This window comes from Bacillus rossius, chromosome 1 (assembly GCF_032445375.1).
Source record: "Bacillus rossius redtenbacheri isolate Brsri chromosome 1, Brsri_v3, whole genome shotgun sequence".
In the NCBI taxonomy this organism is placed as follows: Eukaryota; Metazoa; Arthropoda; class Insecta; order Phasmatodea; family Bacillidae; genus Bacillus; species Bacillus rossius.
This window is the reverse complement of record NC_086330.1, coordinates 377785495-377803508: the sequence shown is the minus strand read 5'-3', so window position 1 is coordinate 377803508 and position 18014 is coordinate 377785495. Positions and strand designations below refer to the sequence as shown.

Genomic DNA, 18014 nt, shown 5'->3' with positions numbered 1-18014 from the left:
GCTGTTGGAGCCATTTTGAGGCCGTTTGGAGCATTTGGAGCCATTTGGAGCAGTTGGAGCCATTTGGAGCATTTGGAGCTGTTGCAGCTAAGAAGTAGTCGCTGCACGTCTATGCAGGGCTAAATGTTTATGAGATTGCTGGCTTTCGCAAGTGATTCTGTAGTAGGATAGAAATTGTGTAATAAATATTATGTTTGTAAAAGACTTTGTGGTGTTTTATTTCTCGAACCTTACACTTTTCTGGTACTTTTTTAAAATTAAAATTGTTTTGTATCGGCCAGGGATCGAAGTAAGGACCTTAGTCGATCTAATCAATCAGTATATAGATTACAAATTTATTTAATGATTTTTTAACTATTTCCCGAATCTCTAGCATTAAAATTACGAATTTCCAATATGGTGGTCTTGATGACTTATAGGATGATGGTAGTAGAGGTTTTAAAGTCTCTTTAAGAATGTTGAACATGGTTTATTGATATTTTTTTTTTATAAAATTAATCATTATTGCATCGATCGGGTATCGAACCGAGGACAGGAGCGGATCGAATCAATATGTAAATTAATGAGTGATTTATTTAATGAATTTTGGAAGTTTTCCCGAATTTCTAGCTAAATAATTACGGATTTCCAAGATGGCGGCCAAATGACAAGATGGCGGGTGTCACAGCAATAATAAATGATTACTGCACTCTAGCGGATACGAATTAAACTAACATGGCGTCGGCGCACTCTAGCCGACGTTACAATGATGATGATGGTTTCCAGCATCGAAGACAAGATGGCGGTCATGACGTCATACAATTTTGAGGATCAAATTCAAGGACAAGGTCAAAGGTCAAGGTCACAACCATCCAATATGGCCGCCGTGAAGTCACAATCCAAGATGGCGGACACCGACACACACACCACACCCAGAACCGAGTTTCAGTAGGCTATGCCCTATTATATACTACTAATTAAACAATTTTTTAATGTTTATAAAAAGTTTTATCAACTAAATAATTCCTAATTTAATGTTTTTTTAATTAACTTAAAGGAAAATTATTATTAGTATTTTGGCATATATTTAAAGAATTAAATATTGTAATCCTTCACATAATGGCTTTTAAAGTTAAAAAGAAACTTTTATTAACAATGAAATATGGTTATATTATATATGTACTAAAATTGATGATCAAAAACACTAAACTGAAGAAACCAAATAATTAGGCTATTTCACCCTTAATTACAACTTACAAAATGGTTTAAGTATTTTTTGATGACGACAGTAGGTATATTTTTAGCTACTTCTTGGGTGCTACAATATAAATTTGTTATCACAAAACATTTGGTAGGGGTTATATTATTAATTTTTTTTGTGGCTTCTACGATAACTGTTTTGTTTTTGAGCGTTGAACCTAGTTTGAACGCTTGTTGAAGCGTTATATCGGGGTATTCCCACTTGCTCCATTTCTCACTGGGTCTCATTTGGTGCTGTGACCAGTGATAGCGGGCACTCGCTAGTTGTGGCCGGGTGCTGTCAGAAAGATCTTTCCAATATTTTCGAGCAACGGGCATTGTTTTGTTTATTTACCTACCCAAAAACGTTTCTTTTTTATGTTATCTATTTTCTAAAAACGGTATCATAACTTTGCGATCATCTTGAAACGTCGAGATAATTTTTAATGGGGATAATAATAACACTTTTGTGACATGATCAATAAAAGAAATGTGACAACAAGAAGAAAAAAAAACTTTTTAGTTTCAAAGTTTATTTGTAGTTTTGGCAACTAATATGGAAAATGAAAAAAAAAAACAAAAACAAATGAACGACTTTAAACAAACAAAAGTTACTGTTTATTGTAATGTTAGCTCATGTTTGCCTGGATTCGTAACCTAAAAATGTTAGCAAAATATTTATTCTATAAGTTAACTTTGTAAAGTCATTTATTTAAAAAATGCTTCCAGTGGGCTTTTGTTGTCTATAGTTAATTTTTTTTTTGTTTCAGGTGAGAAAGTAGTTGTGAATTTGGGAAACATAACCGTCAATACCAAACAAGGTAAGGAAATTCGCTTTGGTTTTTAGATAATCCAAGTAGACCTACCAATTATAAATAATGTGTAGACTTACGGTTTTAATAGAGAGTGCATTTTCCAACATTGTGTGTTTATACTTACAACTGTTAAGAGAGGCAAGTCAATTTCGCACACAAGTAATAATAATAACCAATATAAATATTTGCAAATTTTCAAACATCAATTAGCTAACTAGTCAGGCCTGTAAGCTGTAGCCATTAGTAGTAACTGTGGCACTATAACAATGCCGTAGTGTTGCTGAAAGATAGTAGATGCATCAAATTAAAAGTTCAACCGAGGATTGCTCTGGTGATAAGCAAATCACCACTTATTGTAATTAAATGTTTCAAAATGTTATTTTAGAAAAGCAGAACAATGTGAAATCCAATTCGACTTTGTTTGAATATATAATCTATCTCACGTAATATAATTGACAATGACTGTGGAGGTAAACTTTTTGACAATACATTACTCAGACTATCTCATCAGAAAGAAAAGTATCCTAGACACTTCGCCAGGAATTTATCTTATAAAATTAAAGGTTTTGGTAAATATGTAGTGTAGCTGTATTTGCGGGAAAAAAATGTTAAAAATCCAAAAATAATTTTATTATATGCTCTTTCACTTCCTCTTTTCATAAAACCTGGCGGAGATAAGAAATTCCAAATACTTTAGGAGATATTGCCATTTCTTATTTTGCAATACAAGACCTGTGCTATCATTCGACCGTCACCATTTTTTTTCTTTTGCCGTGTGTTCGTGAATGCCTAATTAATTAAAATGGTCGTTTAGGTCAGGTCAGTTACATTAAAAATACTTTCAAAATAAGCAGACATTAAAAATAATGTGAATAAATTTTAATGGTGGTTTAGTTTTAAAGTATTTATAATGTAACTGACCTGACCAAACAAACCGGGACAAAGGATGAACAGTAGGAACTCACGTAATTTTTTTTTTACTTTTTACTTGCGCAACAATATCCAAATAACAAATAAAACATTAAAATTTGCAACGTTAAAAACTCACCTAAATTAGAGGTGGGTACAATTCCTTTGCCATTAGTAGAAAATGATGTAGTCGTTCACCTACGTCGCGAAAACAAAAAAATTCATACTCGTAAACAAGATACAATAGTCAACGCCGCATGAATGAACAGGTATTGTGATGAAAATTAAAAAATTCGATATCTCCTAAAGTATTTGGAATTTTTTATCTCCGCCAGGTTCAATGAAAAGAGGAAGTGAAAGAGCATATAATAAAAGTATTTTCGGATTTTTAACTTTTTTTTCGCAAATACCGCTACACTACATATTTACCAAGGTTTTTCCTTGTACTGATACTAAAATGACTTTCGAAACGAGAGCAATTATTAAAAGAGAGCAATTATCTTTCACTGCAAAAAAATAGCGATTTAGTACCGCTCGAAAAATAAGTGTATTTAACATTATTTCAAATCAAACCTAGGTACGCTAGTTAAAAAGTTACTCATGTGCATTCTATAGTGGATGATTAGTGGCTTGACTCAGTGGAACTTGCGATGGTTTGCAAAGGCTTGAAAAAAAAAAAGAGACTTGCAAACTTCCTCAAACTATTAAAATATGCATTTCTTATCTTTTCGCGACTAAACTTCATTACGGAATTAGAAAAAATAAGCTAAAAATCAAGCTAATGGGTTCATACCTTGAAATTGAAGAAATAACCGTCCCAGGAAACATAAATTATTTTAATTTTAAAATTACTGTTACTTTGCGGACATGCTTAAATTATGTTTTTTTAAAAATAAATGTGTGCTTGTTTCTTGGAACTGTAGTTAGTGTTTTTGTCATGCTTGACTCTCAGACAATGCCGAAGGGTGACGTATAATGACCGCTGCCTGCCGTAAAGCAGCAAAGAAATCCTAAAGTGCAGTTATGCCAAAGTAGGTTAAGCTCCGTGCATTGAGATATTGTGCAGATATAAGTCACATCGAGCGAGAATGAAGAGAATATAAAAAACAATAATAAAATCTGATCAACTTGACAGAATTCGATTAAGTTTGTTTTGTCGGCTGGATATTTTCATTGCAGAAACCTCAATGTGCAGAAATAGTGAATATGTTATATAATTTAAAAATAACTTGCAACAGTTTTTCATAAAATAAGGGGTTGAAACAAAAAAATGAAGAAAAAATTTATGACAGCAAATTTTTTAAAAAAATTCATAAGAAAAGCTTAATTTCAGAAATAAATATATTTTCATGATTTTATTTAATAGTTGCAAAACATAATGTTTTAATAAGTTAATATTAACTTAAAACTCTAATATATTTTCGTTCTATGATTTGGTTATCATAGAGGCGTTTCTTGTGTGATTTTATTAATTTTACGGACTTTTTTATATATTTAATTTATTTTTAGTTTTCAAGCCCCTTATTTAATGAAAACAAATGAATATTTTTTAATATACACAGTATGGACTATTTCTGTACATTCAGATCTTCGTGATTAATATACTTAGCCGACAAAACCAACCCCATCGAATTCTGTCATGTCGTTCAGATTATATTATTGTTTTTATGTTCTCGTCATTCATTAACGACGTGCCCTTTCCTGTACTCTTAAAGATTGTTGGACCAGTCAAATGCTCCAGAAGAAACACAAGTTGACGCCAGGAACGAACACATAGTCTTCACTTACCTTGTCCTTTCGAGTGATCGAATGGGAGATACGCACCAGAAGCAATGGACGACTCAGATGCTCTTTAAAAATAATTTAGAGGGGAGGGGGAAAGCTTGAATGCAGAAGAAAAAGTACTTTTCCATTTCCAACGCTTCCTGAAAACTTATATTTTATTGAGTGCGAGTTGTGGTAGTTTGTTCGCCTCTGACTGACTAAGGATAGTTTGATTCAACAAAAGTCTTGCCTCGATAGTGCCCCCCTTGATAACGAACATACTCCAGTCACGGAAAAGAAGAGAGGATTTATTTATTTTTTAGTTGTTTTCGTCCTTTAAGGGATAATTTTTTCTGTGTCGTTAATTAACAACAATTAAAATGTGCATTGCCAAGCATTTTCTCAAAAATAAATAGTTTGATTTTCCAGCGAAGTAATTGGAAGGCATTTTCATCATCGCAGTCGGTCTGTGTATTGAAGTGCCTTAAACTGTTGAAGAACTCAGTTATCCCAGAGTGGAGTAGGTCCGATGATCTGTGGCGAAGGCGCTAATGTCTGAGGCGAAGCACAGCGTCTGTGCTGTTCCTGTGCTCTACACAGACGCGGGCTGTTGCCTCGCTACCTCCGTCGCCACTGCAGTCACTTTGCATAATCAATTTGAATATAAAATTACCAACCACGTGACACGGCAAGGTATTTTCCATCGTAATCGCTCATTCCACCGTGGTCCTAAACACGGGATCTCTCTTTTTTTATTATCATCCGGGGAAGTTCCTCTCTTATCGGATTAAGATCGGCCGTTTTTATCGATACATAAAAGGAGGGGAAAAAATGGGAGCAGTAATTTTAGCCTAGCTCGAGAGATCAGTGATGTCTCAAAAAATAAAAAATCTTACTAGTACCCCGTATGGGATTTATGTAAATTCCGTGGTGGATGTTACTGTGTTTACAGAAAGTAACTCCAACAGAAAAAAAAAAAATTGGTTGTCTGTAAAGTCGGTTTACGGACGATAGTTTAACGTGACAACGTCATAACAAAACATTGATGAAATGATTGCATATTTTTATGAATAAAGTTGAATCATTTTTATTGAATTATCACTATTTTGTATGGATACAAAGAAGGAGTGAAATGAAATTACAATTTAATTGATAAATTTACTTTTATTTGCACTCATTTATTCAAATATGTTTATTACCTTAACGAACAGATTGTTTTAACTATAACTTTTATAGCCTACATGTTTGCTAATTAAATTCTTCCAATCTGTGTTATTCTGTTAAGATAGGACGATGATAGGAAAAGTAGGAAACGAATGGGAGTGTTTCAAGTTTAATGTGCCTCGAAAAAGTCAAATCGATGGTTGTTCCAATCGAGTGGAAGAGAGATAGATGCGGCGCAAGCGTACAATGAGCGTAACGGGACACAGCGTAACGGGACAATGTGCGTAACGGAACACTTTTTCGTGCCTATAGCCGGCATTCATTGATTTATTAGACGTAGTAACGTCAAAATATCACAGAATTAACAAAATAACTATATTGCGCCACCACGTGGTTCACGCCTGTTTTCAAATATGTTACATCTCATAACTTATGTATTTTATGAATAAATATACCGAGCAAGTGAATTTAATTTTGGGATCTTGAAGCGGTCATTATAAAAATTATCTTAACGCCACAATAATTATTAAACCAGCTGTTCTTATGGCATTATTTAAATACATTCCACATAAATATTTGTGAGAATTTGCAGTGATCCAAGAGTCAAATTACCAACTTCCAACACTAGGTCCGAAATGTATGCACACGTGTGTGTATATATATATCTTTTTTGATTATAAAAAAGAAAAGGTCTCGTTCGACGCACCGGTCTCTAGCACGCAGGCGAGCGAAAACTTGCCTCAGGAATGTGAAATATCTGGTCCAGCCCGATCCAGGGGGGGGGGGGGTAACAATTTGTTTCGGCCGGTGTAATCTCTCCCTCCCCCTTCGAAGATTCGACCCGCGCCGCGAGTGAAGACTGCTGTGAAGAAGGGAAGAAGGGAAGAAGGGAAGAAGGGAAGGGGGTGGAAAGAGGGGTGGGTGGAGGTCTCGGACGGTAATTTATGCGGGCGAGCCCGCTCCAATACATCAGCGCGAACGCCCGGGTTTTCGGACCGTTTAAATATTATGTGGGTCACACCGGCCAGCGGGTCTCTTCGGCCCACCAGCCGTCTGCAGCGCGGACACACACACCCGCAACAAGGCCGCAAGTCGCTATCACACTGAGAGAAAGGTTTGTTTGTCCCAACAAAATATTTGTTTGTAAGATGGCGAAATAAATATATTTTTTTGTTAATTTAAACAAAAATATTTTGTACTAGTAAAGATTCTGTTGACCCAACAAAAAGATTTTGTCAACTCAAACGTATATTTGTAGGGATCGGAAAAATTCGCGGGGTCAACGACCTCCAGGATGAACTCCACAGTTCTACGTACACTCAGTCAAATGCCACCCACTCATTGGCTGCTGTCTTGTGAGGTGTTCCAACGTAGCAGCCTGTGATTCGATAAAGCTTTGGTCGGGAGTTTCTCATTGGCCCAGAGTCATCCAGGTGAGTTGTGAGCCAATAGCAGAGGCAACACTGAGGTATAACTATTTGTATTTTAGCCTATCGAGAAATGAATTCTCGAATTTTTCCGGTCTCTATATATTTGGTTAGGTGTAACAAATCATTTTTGTTAGGTACCTACTTACCGAGTTTGGTTAAACTAACAAATTATTTTGTTCCACCAAGTAAATATTTGTTTGGCCATATATAATCAAATATTTGTTTGATTCAAACAAACATATTTCTCTGTGTAGTGGAGGGATCACCATCATGGGTATTTGTTTGTTACTATCATAACATACTTTAAAGGTAAAACATCAACAATCAAACCTTAACATGTACAGAAAAAAAATTCTTGTACTTTTAACAATATATATGCCTTTAGAAACAAATTGTTAAGAAACTGTAATACAAGAAGAAAATAATTGTTAAATTGTAAAATACACAGTTATATATTTTTTTTGCATATAAAACGAGCACTTGCGTGACTTTTACATCATGACATTGCACTAAGGAAATGTGTTTAAAAATAAAATAATATGTATGCAAGGGAGTCACCGAGTTTAAATTTTAGGAATAGCCCTTACCTTAATATAAGCAATAACTTGAAAATTCAACAAAAAGGATACGTGTACTTATGTACTCTCGTTAGAAACTATATTTACTTGGCGTGTTTAAAAATAACTTTAATTTTGCATGCAATTAATTATTAGAAATAAAATTATAAAAAGACTGGTATGATATTATAAATACCGTTGAAAAAGTATTAATTCAACCAAATTAAAAAATTAAATTAATACCTTGTATTCAATATTTAATTAAACATGTGTATAAAACTATTCATTTAATTAATTAAAATAAAGAGTTTTTTTAAAAATAAATAATGCAATTAAAAAATGCTGAATTTTTAATCTAAAATATTAATTTTAATTATTTATTAAATAATTTATAATGCAAATAAATTATACATAAGGGAAAATATTCTGACCTAAGTACAACTGAAAAAGATAATAATTATACACAATTTCTATCAGTAATATTCACAATAAAAAAAATTTTTTTCGTGACATCGACAAGAATCTAATATCAATCACTGAAGTATAGGATTTAAAAGACACTTATATAATTTTAATATGTAGACTACTTATATACTTTTTTTTATCCTGTGAAAATTTCGTTGCATGTTGCGCTCGCATCGTAAAATGTCACTCTAGTCATTTTTTCTCACAACGCGCCTGAGGAATTGTAACTCCAGAGATGAACGCGGTGAGCGCGGGCCTTAAGGCGCCCGCCTCGTCAGGGGCGTATCTGTGTCGGCGAGGCGGGACTGGCTGGTGCTTCTAGCGCGGTGTCTCCTCTGGACTGGCGCGCAGTCTTCTCCCAGTGCACATGAGCGGTGACCGTAACATTATATTGCGGGGAAAGGTAGATAAAGGCGTAATGCAAGTCCCTTAAGTGCTATCAAGAATCTGTACTGGTAGTTTTACGCCTAAAAATTACTCTGAAAACATGCGTTTTAGCCATTTTAACTCTTCTAAAAATAGTTTAAAAACGTAATCCAAAATCAAAACTACTTTTCGGCCCTCAGCGAACTCTTAAAATGCTTTCCGTAAACTGACCCCACTCGGATATCTTGAGTAGTTTTGAAATCGCGTTGTTTTTTCCTGAAGCTCTGCGCACCGTGTGTGTGCCCGGGTAGGCGGGGGCCTTAAGGGGGTGCCTCCCATTTCAGGTCATGATTTTATATTTATATTAATCACTGATCAACTTTTAAACTTTTTCAATTGTTTAACTTTTACGAAATGAAAAATAAATACAGCGCATACGTTTTGCCTAATTAGCTGCCAAAGTTACATCTGTAACGTTTTTTTTTGTTGTACAAATAAGGAGAATTTAATTGATTGCAAAACTGAAACTTTTTTAGTTTAACTGCAATGCCACTGGCTACTTCATGAAATGGTTTGCATTTCTATTACAAAAAATCATTTGATGATTCTTGGCTGTCCAAATCGTAACAAATTTGAGAATTTTGAAATGCCAGCTAAAATTAATTAATATTTTCTGAAAGAAATTCAAACAATTTCTTGAAGTAGCCAGTGGCATTGCAGTTAAACCTAAAATGTTTCAGTTCTGCAATAAATTGTTTTCTCCTTATTTGTACAACCCAAAAAACATTTAAAGAAATGTAACTTTGGCAGCTAATTATGCAAAAATTATGCGCTGCGTATATTTTTAATTTCGTGAATGTTAAACAATTAATAAATTCTACAAGTGTATCTGTAATTACTGTAAATATAGAATCTTGACCTGAAATGGGTGGCAACTCTTTAAGCCAGGGGAAGCCTTCTTTTCACAGACGAGAGAGCCAAACGCCCGATCGTGCATCTTCGGGGTATTTTTTTTGTATATTGTAAAAGGTTAGGTTAGCTACATTATAAATACTTTAAAACATTGTGGACGGTTGATTTGGTTAGGATAGCTACATTAAAGATACTGTGAAATCATGCAAACGGTTTCCTAGCGCTGGATAGCTACGTGTTAAAAAGTTATTTGCTAAGCAACCATAAAATGATTTTACATTATTTTTAAAGTAGCTATACTACTTGCCTAATATAACCAACCATCCACAATGTTTTAAAGTATTTATAATGTAGCTAACCTATCCTAATCGACTGCAAAATTTAATGCCGCACCGGTTTATACAACGAGATAGAAAAAGCGAGCATGAACTTGGGGGAACTGCGGGCGTGGCTGTCTCGTCTGTGGAGGGAAGGCTTCCCTTGAGCCGGAGTCCGCTGAGGTTCGCGAGGCGGCCGCGTGGCGCGCGTGTGACGTCACGGGGACCGTGCTGGCCGGCAGGTCCGGTTGTTCGGGGCTCGACTTTAGACCAGGGGGGAGGGGAGGAGGAGGGGCGGGAGAGGTGAAGAGGTCAGGCCCGGTCGTGGATAACCCCTCCTCCCCTCCCACCCCGCCTCCCGCCCCTCCCGTCGTCTCGGCGATGTCGCCCCAGACCAGAGAGAGATAGCTAGCGACCGGAAAAATTCGCGAATTCAACTCGCGACGGGCTAAAATACAAATAGTTACACCTCAGTGCTGCCTCTGCTATTGGCTCACAACTCACCTGGATGACTCTGGGCCAATGAGAAACGCTCGACCAAAGCTTTATACGAATCACAGTCTGCTACGTTCGGACGTCTCACAAGACAGCAGCCAATGAGTGGGTGGCATTTGACCGAAACGTGTACGTAAAACTGTGAAGTTCACCCTGGAGGTCATTTAAACCCGCGAATTTTTCCGGTCCTTAGTGATTAGAGATACGGAAATTTTGCGCATTTCGATCAGTCGCCAAGTGTAATGCAAACCCCCACACTCTCGCACTGTGTTCATGATTGGACCGCAGTTTTTTGGACACCCCCCTCTATGACCGTGAGCCAACGATGCCCAGCTAGGAGAGAAGTGAGCGAATGGCTCCCATGAAAGCGAAAAGGATTTGGAAAAAAAAATACAAAACCCAGTTTTGGACATGATTTTCGTAAAGAAATTTTATTTATACAAAAAGGGGGTGAGCCGGCAGCCCGACGTAATGACTTGGATTTTGAAGTGCCCGCCGCGGGACTGCTGATTTCCCCTCCTCTAGGTCCGGTCTTCCTTCCTTACCCCTCCTGAGTTGGACCTGTCCACGCTGCGCATGCGCCGACATGTCAAGGCTATATAAAGACGTCAATTTTGTTAACTCGTTCTTCTTCGGCGTACTTTCGAATTGATATGTGTAGACCAACCCTGGTCGCTAGTGCAGGCGGGTGCGTGGGCAGCACTCAGCGTAAGTAACGATCGTTAGGAATATTTATACTTTTTCTATCTAGTCACTTTGTTTCGGCTCGCCCTTTGAAATTGACTTAATGATGTGTTTATTAGAGTTAATATGATATAATGAATTTGCAATTATATTGTAAGGCATTATTTCTGCCGTAATTTGAGCTAGCAGATTTGTGGACGGACCATATTTGGCAAACTGCGCAAGCATGTTAACGAATGAATACCGTTCGGGTTAAGCACATCATGAAGTTGTTGAAGTTGTTATGCACGTTGCATGACTGACACGTTTGTAAAATTAATTGTAAGGTTAAACAGGTGCACTTGTTGTTCGAGAACGTAGCTAATTCTGTGTGGTGTACGTTGTTGTCTGCGACATACACGCTGTTAGCGTAACCTTGAACCTAAAGAGACGGCAAACGTATTTAGTAACGTCTTATTGAAATTAAATTTACAGAGCAATATTAAGTAGCACGCGAGCTGTGACTTTTGTATTAACATGTAACTTTGTTATTACTTTTTTTTTGCAAAAATATGCGACCAAGTTCCTGTAGTAAATGTGAAAATGTCATTTAATGTGCTAAAGAGATAAAAACCACATAAGTGTAAAATAAACGATCATGTTTAGAAATATTTTGATTTTCTTTCAGAACATGCAGGGTTACACAGTCGCGTGCCTTGTATGAAACTAGCGTCGTGAGGGCTTATTTTTGAGATCGCTGGTTTCAGGGGGGTTAACTGTAAAGTAGGTTAACGGACGATAATTTTACGTGATAACACCATAAGAAAACATTGATTATAAACTGCATACTTTTTAATTTTCAAATATTATTTAAGTACAGTTTTTGCAAAATTGATTAAAATAATTTGTTTAAATAATATTCACGAACAATTAGTTATAGAAATAAACTGAAATCAAATTAATGTCAATAAATCGTTAATTTGAAATGACGAAATTGGACAAATAAATCAATTTTTTTTTTCATTTATACTTTTAAAAAAGCCCGCCTTAACCTGTTTGACATTATAGATGATTTTATCGCACGGTGGTTGGCCGGTTCTTGCACGCTCGGCACAGGCGCGGAACGTGACAATTTTTCGTGCGTGTAGCCGGCGTTCATCGATTTTTTAAGACATCACGTCAAAAAAAAAAAAAAAAAAAGGAATTGCGACATTGCTAGAAGGGGTGCTCAGTTATTTCAACATAATAAACTCTTGTGAAATCGTCGGGTGGGTTAATAACTCCAGTCACGCGACTGGGAACTATACCAGCGCAGCGCGAAGAGGAGATCTGGAGGGATCAGGGAGGCTGCGGTCCACATGTACACGAGTGGTCACCCTGTACAGGTTAAACAAAAAAAAGAAGTGAACTTTCTGGTCACGAGCCGCGGATGCGGTCAGCGCGCCGGGTCGCCCGTCGACTGTCAATTTTTTTTTTCCACGCCCACCATCTTGTCGGGCAAGCCACGCTCCTGATCGTCTCCGCGATTACAAAGAAAACAAACAAACAAACAAGCGTCTCGTCTGTGAGACGCGGTGCGGTCACGACCTCCGAAGTGAAACTTCCTCGCGGCCGGCGGCGACGGCGTCGTCGAGGCGTAACGAGAAGTGCAACGATAAGGAGTGAGGCGCTCGATGGCGGGGAGGCCGGAGGGGGCTTAGATGGCCACAATAGCACACTTGCACACGTACTTGACACGTGCATTCTCGCACATTCGCATATTTGTTCATGCGCACACTTGCTTACTCGCATACTATCTCATTTGCATACATTCTCACTCGCATACTTGTTTACTCGCCTACTTGTTCACTCGAATACTTGTTCACTCGAATACTTGTTCACTCGCATACTATCTCATTAGCATACTTGTTTACTCGCATACTTTTTCACTCGAATACTTGTTCACTCGAATACGTGTTCACTCGCATACTATCTCATTCGCAAACTTGCTTACTCGCATACTTGTTCACTCACATACTTGTTCACTCGAATACATGTTCACTCGAATTCTTGTTTACTCGCATACTATATTATTCGCATACTTGCTTACTCGCATACTCTCTCCCTCGCATACTATCTTACTTGTAAACTTGTTCACTCGAATACTATCTCATTCGCATAGTTGTTTACTCGCATACACTCTCACTCGCATACTCTCTCACTCGCATACTCTCTTACTTGCAAACTTGTTCACTCGAATACTTGTTCACTCGCATACTATCTCATTCGCATACTTGCTTAATCGCATACTCTCTATCTCGCATACTTTCTTTCTTGCAAACTTGTTCACTCATATACTTACTCGCATACTTGCTCATTCGCCTACTTGCTCACTCGCTAATTTGCTCACTCACATACTTGTTCACTCGCATACTTGCTCACACGCATACTTGCTCACTCGCATACTTGTTCACTCGAATATTTGCTCACTCGCATACTTGCTTACTCGAATATTTGCTCACACCCAAGGGCGTGAATCTGTAGGATTCTCAACGGGGGGCCGCGGTCTGAGAGTTTTGCAAGTGAGTTTCAACAGTAACAAGTCATCTCTGGATCGGGTGCTTGTATGCTGTACCTATATATGTTGGCCTATATACATGCAATATGCAGAAAAAAACATTAAAAACATACAGAAATTTTTCCATAAAACACAGTATTGACATGTATGCTTATCAAACCTGTTTCACATTCACGATTTCGCAAGCACAAGCGGGTGTATCAGTGAGGGGATGCTTAATTACAACCCCCCCCCCCTCCCTCAAAGGATCTACGCCTGTGCTTATACATATATCTGTGAAGTTCTACAACCACCTCCTGATTCTCCTTTGCCGTAAAATGATTTAATTTAAATAATTGGGGGCAACAACATGCCACAAAATTCTACGGGAAATAAGGGCGTTACGTATATTTTTTTTTTGAAGTGACAACGTCTAATAAATCGATGAAAGCCGGCTGCACGCACGAAAAAGGATGACTCTTTGTCCCGTTACGCTCATTGTACGCTTGCGCCGCATCTATCTTTCTTCCACTCGACTGGAACAACCATCGATTTGACTTTTTCGAGGCACATTAAACTTGTAACACTCCCATTAATTTCCTACTTTTCCTATCATCGTCCTATCTTTAACAGAATAACACAGATTGGAAGAAGTTAAATAGCAAACATGTATAAAAATTATAGTTAAAATAATCTCTTCGTTAAAGTAATACTAATAAACATATTTGAATAATGAGTGCAAATAAAAGTAAATTTATCAATTAAATTGTAGATTTCATTTCACCCCTTCTTTGTATCCATACAAAATAGTGATAATTCAATAAAAATGATTCAATTTTATTCATAAAACTATGCAATCATTTCATCAAAGTTTTGTTTTGACGTTGTCACGTTAAACTATCGTCCGTAAACTGACTTTACAGTCAACGAATTTTTTCATGATGAACCTGCAGTCAAAGTTTGTTGGTAGAATTAAAACCCGTCTTTTGAAAACTGCATACTGTGTTTTGATTAAAATTACACTGCCAGGTGTAAGCTAGGTTAAATTAACTTGCCGTTTGTAAAAAATTAACGCAATTGTTATGATCAAATTTTTTTTTGTTTGACTTGCAGCACTTTTAGAAAATTTTGTCGTATAATTGTGGAATTAGTACACCTAAAAAATATATTATAAACCACAGAACAAAACTTAACAGAGACAGGCTTAAGAATTCACCAGAGACCCGATAGTAGTCAATAACTATTTGTGTTTAATTTATTAATTTGTGTTGGCCGTTCTTTTTTAATTATTTTTAGTTTGCTTATAGTAAGTCAATAAAAAACATTGATTGTAATTCTCATAGGAGTTTGTAATATATCATCATTGTCATTAAAAATTATATGTCAAACTAACATTTATTAAACAAAATCGAGATTGTTCGCTATTTTAAATTCATATAGCTTTGTATATTGTTTTGGAGCGGCCTCTTCAATAAAATTGAAAATAATTTTTCACAAAATTTGTCATTGGGAGTATTAATTAAATATTTGTCTATTCCAATGGCCTGTTTCCTTTTATATCTACGTGGTTCATGAATGCATTTTCTGTATTTCAACTTATTTTTCTTTAACTTTATTTTGCTTACTCGCTGAACTAAGTCTGTGTTATTACCTGTAGACAGATTGCGATTTTTTTTTAAGAAACCAACCTTATTGCATAACTGTCTGTAACCGCGATTTCATTGAAATTCCTTAAAATATTTCCACACGAAGTGTGCAAAAACAAAGTCTTGTGTCTTGCGGAACTATGAAACTTATCAGGATAGAAATGACGTAAATGTCACTTCATGACATTTATTATTGTTGTTCTACTTTTTATGAAAGTCCGTGGAAGGGTTTTGTTGTGATGCTGTAATAAATAAACAGCCGTACAAAATTATTCAAGATTTGTTTTTTTTTTTTTGTTTTATGTGTCATTTCTTTTTGTAAAATTTAATACTATTTTGTAAATATATTCCATGTACGAACACGACTCGTATTGTATGCATGGATACAATCTTAAAACAACTGTAAAATTGTCTGCAGTTTAATAAAACTTGAATCGCAGTTTACTTTTTTTTTTCCCTTTAGCGCGCCTTTTAGATAAATCTAGAGCTTTTGCTTTGCTAGTTATTGCTCTAAAAGTAGATGGCGAGACAAGAAAGTAGGCCCTTGTCTGGAGAGAGAGGCCTAGCTTGCTCAGAACGAGCGGGTTGAACTGTCATAACATAAATCCAAACGAAATGATATCTTAAAGTAGTAATTTTTTCCTTCGCGGGAGAGAGAGAAATTGATAGAGGGGGGGGGGGGGGGGGCTCGTTAGTATGGCACTTAACCTAAAACGACCTAAAGTTTCGCCCAAATCGTCTAGAGCAAATGGGTTAAAACAAAAAAATATAGCAAAGTTAAATAAAGCGGAAGGGTAGGAAAGTAATTGCTGGGAAAAACCGCACTCACGCGAAATTTTACGAAACTTTTCTTCAGACAATGAAGCTATTCTTGAACGTTGAGAGATCTACAGCGGTTCAGTTGTTACTCTAAACTTGGAACATTTTGAAGGGGGAAAAAAAAGGATTCATAGTAGCTAGTATTTATAAAATAACTTAACAGTTTTACGAAGTTTGTAGAAAATTTCGTAATTGTTATATCGAGACAATTTATGAAAATCGGGCATTGCTTAGTTTTAACATAAATGAAAATCTGAACAAAATTAGTTGTTCAAATCATGGTATTGAAACAGTCATTGGTTGAACAGCGGAATGTGATATTCCTAGAGACCGGAAAAATTCGCGGATTCATTCGGCGATAGGCTAGAAGTCAAATACATATACCTATTAGAAGATTTTTCTGTTGGTTTACTGTTCATCTGTACGAATCTCAACCAATTACAAACCCTCAACCAAATAAGGATCGAATCACAGACAAACCAGCTGAGACAACTCACAAGTCAGCAGCCAATGAACTGGCGTTATTTGCCCGAGTGTACAGGGGAATGCGCAGTCTATCCTGAAGGCTATTGAAAACGCGAATTTTTCCGGTCCCTAAATATTCCTTGTGGATAATTAATAAGCCCATATTTCAGCAAAGTCAGTTTTTTTAATAGGTACTATTATTCAGCCTTTTTTATCTTTTAATTAACTTTGCATTTTTTCCTTAGCAACCCTAATTTTATAAGCATTAGTAAATAAAACTATTTTTGTTAAAATCTGTTTTCCTGCTTACATATAAATTCATAATACTAGAAGAAAACTTTGTCGTATATCCACAAATTATAAATATCTAATTATACTTTAAAATCGCGAACTCTTTAAGCACTAAATTAATTTTAATATTGCCAATTTATATTGAACAAATATTAATTTAATTCTAGTTATTATTTAAAAATTACGTCAATGTTTTAATTCAAGTCGATCAGTTTTGTTTGTTTCGACTCTACTTTTTTTTTTCAAGTAGAGTAACTTTTAAAATAATTTATAAATTATTTATGAGCTATTAAAATTTGAGAATCGTTTATGGATATTTTTGTTGCCATGTATGTTTATATATATTGCTTATTATTTAATTAATATATTATTTATTTAATCTTTATTATTATATTGACTTATTTTAAGTGATGAAGTTATTGCGTACCATCTAAACTAAAGCGCTACTAGAAGTCGAAATTTTTCCACTGATATTTGTTTCCATTGAGAACTTATTGATGTTTTGGAAGAAAGCCTTAGCACCATAAAATATAAATTTATTACAGGTTGTTAAATGCCAATCAGTAATGTATGATTTGTTTAGTGAGTCGGAAAATTCAAATAATTTTGGGAGTAAGCACATTTTTTATACAAGAAACATTTCTGGAGATATTTCTAATTTTGTAATATGGTCTAATTATAGTTTTACAAACCAAAACCTAAAATGAGTTTTTATTAAAAACATGTTTTTAAAGATGTTTGAATACCAAATTGCATGGAAAAATCGCTAGATAAAGATGTTAAAATGTAGGTAATATTTTTGTTCAAAATAAAATAAATAAAACTATTTCAGTTATTTCTTTAGATGATTGAATATGTACAAAGTGAGACATATAGGCCTACACCGAGTAAATCCAACTGCCTTGGGAAATTATATTATTTAATAGGTTTGTTTCTTGAGATTCTTTTAATACTTATGTTTTTATTATATTATCTTTTTTAGTGCAGCTTATATTATATATATTCTTATAGTCAACGTGGTATAATTTACTCTGGTTCATTTTCTTTTTATAATGGTTACATTCATGAGTATTTATTATTGTTTTTACATTGATTACTTTTGAATATAATTATTTTTTATGTATAGTATATTTATTTAACTTGAATTATTTAATTTAAAATATCAGCTTGTGGGTCTGAAGT

The 18014-nt window shown here is 35.5% G+C and overlaps 1 protein-coding gene across 1 annotated transcript in view; it reads left to right on the top strand.

Moving 5' to 3' along the window:
• Positions 1-1838: 1838 nt before the first annotated feature.
• Positions 1839-18014, top strand: part of LOC134530703 (IQ and AAA domain-containing protein 1-like) — a 29460-nt gene continuing 13284 nt past the window's right edge. The window contains exons 1-2 of the mRNA XM_063365795.1: positions 1839-1883; positions 1989-2039. The gene's annotated coding sequence lies outside the window, so the exon portion shown is untranslated. The remainder of the gene's footprint in view (positions 1884-1988; positions 2040-18014) is intronic.